The following is a 2,996-nucleotide window of genomic DNA, read 5'->3' as shown; positions in this document are numbered from 1 at the left end:
TTCCTTTAATATCTAAAAGGTAGTAATTGCTCCATAAATAATTGTTTTAATGAACTTTGTTATTTTGCTGAATTAAGTATATAAAATTTTGCATTACATGAATTACCAATGAATTCTAATTGCCTTTATTAGTAATGAGATTGAACATTTCTACATAAGCTCATCAGGCATATGTCATTTGCCTGTTTTCTTTTACAATCTCTATATATGTATTAGAGGCCCAGTGCATATACTGTGAACCTGGTTTCTGGCTGAGTGGCGCTCACCCTGTGGGAGCGCACTGACCACTAGGGGGAAGCTCTTGCATTGAGCATCTGCCCCCCGATGGTCAGTGCACGTCATAGCGACCAGTCGTTCAGCCGTTCGGTCGATTTGCATATTACGCTTTTATTATATAGGATATATACCAATTTTTTAAAATTTAAATTCTTTATTGTTTATTATATCAGTATTGTAAACACATTATTAATCTGGAAATAATTTGCTATTTTTTATTTGACTTTTTGTATTATTGTTTACAGAGTTTTGAATTTTATGTAACCAAATGTTCTCTTTTTTCCTTTAAAGTTTCTTCTATTGCTTTTATTTTTAAAAATCTTTATTGTTGGAAGTATTACATATCTCCCCCTTTTCGCCCATTGACCCCTTCTAGTCTGCCCCTTCGCCAAACTTCACCACCCTATTATCTGTCCATGGGTTATGCATATATACATACAAGTTCTTTGGTTGATCTTTTCCCACCCACCCCCACCTTCCCTCTTCTTTTGCTTTTATATTAAACAAAAAACTTTTATTTTTATTTTTATTTTTATTTCTTGGGGGGAGAGAGTCTAAATTCATAACCAGAACAGGTAAGGGTTTTCCTGGTACCCACGTCCCATGCCTAAATATGAAAAGGGATCTGTGTGTGGGTGCATATTATGCACATTTGGGACGAAATATGAGGTCCTTGAGGATTTACTGAGAGATGAACAAAACAGTATGTGTTCTCTCTCTTGTGAAAAGTTGTTTATGTTTTTGTTTGTTTTCTTTAGTTTACGTCTCTGAATGTGTTCTGTAGAATTCCTTATATGGCAATGGGGGTCCAGTGAGGAAGAACTTGATATCTATTACTTACCTCTTTTGAATCTTTCTTACTGAGAGCAGCTACCACTGAACATATGTGCATTTTGAATACATGGATGCATTTCTCTTTCTAGAGACGGAGACATCAAATTATTTTGGACCATATCTTTAATTTTTGAAAGAATCACTTAATGGCTCTTAGTATTATTAATGGAAGGCAGGTGAAGACAAATTGCCCTTAGAGAGGACAACAGGATTTTTTTGTTTACTAAGATTATGTGATACTTATCTTTCTCTGGCTGTCTTATTTTGCTTAGCATAATACTCTCCAGGCCCATCCATTCTGTTGCAGATAGTAAGAGTTCTTGCTTTTTTTACAGCTATGTAAATGTACCACAGTTTTCCAATCCAATCATCTACTTATGGGACTTGGGCTGTTTCCAAATCTCAGCTATTGTAAATTGTGCTGCTATGAACATAGGGGTGCATATATTCTTTCTGATTGGTGTTCCTGATTTCTTAGGATATATTCCTAGAAGTGAGATCATTGGGTCAAATGGGAGTTCCATTTTTAATTTTTTGAGGAAATTCCATTTGGTTTTCCACAGTGGCTACACCAGTCTGCATTCCCACCTGCAGTGTATGAGGGTTCCCTTTTCTCCACAACCTTGCCAATACTTGTCCTTTGTTGATTGCCATTCTGATAGGTGTGAGGTGATAGATATCTCATTGTCATTTCAATTTGCATCTTTTGGATGATTAGTGACTGAACATTTTTTCATGTATCTCTTGGCCTTCTGTATGTCCACTTTGGAGAAGTGCCTATGTAGGCCCTTTGGCTATTTTGTAATTGGATTGTCTTCCTTTTGTTAAGCTGTATGAGTTTTGTATATAATTTGGAAATTAACCCCTTATCAGATGCATCATTGGCAAATATATGTTCCCATGCAGTGGGCTCTCTTGTCATTTTGTTAAAGGTTTCGTTTGCTCTGCAAAAGCTTTTTATTTTGATGTAGTCCCATTTGTTTATTTTCTCCTTAGTTGCCATTGCCCTAGGAGATGTATTGGAAAACATATTGTTAGGAGAGATGTCTGAGATTTTGCTGCCTATGGTTTCTTCTAGGATTTTTATGGTTTCGTGATTTACATTTAAGTCTTTTATCCATAATCTCTTTTCAAATGCACTTCTTTCTTATTCATCTTGCATTTAACATAGAGCCACTTAATGTTTTTTTCAAAACAGTATTCTATAGCTTGTTCACTTTTTTACAAACAGTCTTCTCCGGCCTATTCAAAATACACCTTAAGAAACAAAGTGTAGCCTAAGTAGCTATCAATTATTTTTTGTCTAATTTGCTTTCATTGTTAGCAAGAATAGTTCTGTTAAAAGCTGCTTTGTTACCTCCTAATTACAATGCTTTTTTTTAGCATTTTAAACTTGTACAGTTTTTAAGATTAAAACTGCATTTATTTTTATTATCACACTAGAGGCCTGATGCATGAAATTCATGCAAGGGTAGGCCTTCCTTCCCCCAGCTGCTGGCTACACAGCCCTAGCTTCGTGGCCCTGCCCCTTCCCCACACCCGCCTTGGCCTGGCGCTGCCCACATCCACCGCCACACGCCCAGCCCCAGTTCACTGGTTCTGCAGAGTCCCCCCCCCGATTGATCGCCCTGCCAGCCAGTGGCCTGGGCCTCCCTCTGCAGGGCAATCGTGGGGCGATGGGGGCCCCCCCGCCCCCCCGAACAATCCCATCGCACCCATCTTAGCTGGCCTGGCGCCAGTGCATGTCATAGCATGGTCATCCAGACGGTCATTCTGTTATTCGGCCGTTCGGTCAATTTGCATATTACGCTTTTATTACTATAGATTTGAGTCTAATAATAAGACATGTGATAGCAAAAGAAGGGTTGTTAGACCCATCACTTTGT

The sequence above is a fragment of the Eptesicus fuscus genome, chromosome 9 (genome assembly GCF_027574615.1).
Source record: "Eptesicus fuscus isolate TK198812 chromosome 9, DD_ASM_mEF_20220401, whole genome shotgun sequence".
Lineage (NCBI taxonomy): Eukaryota > Metazoa > Chordata > Mammalia > Chiroptera > Vespertilionidae > Eptesicus > Eptesicus fuscus.
The sequence above is the reverse complement of the archived record's forward strand: the minus strand, read 5'-3'. Positions refer to the sequence as shown.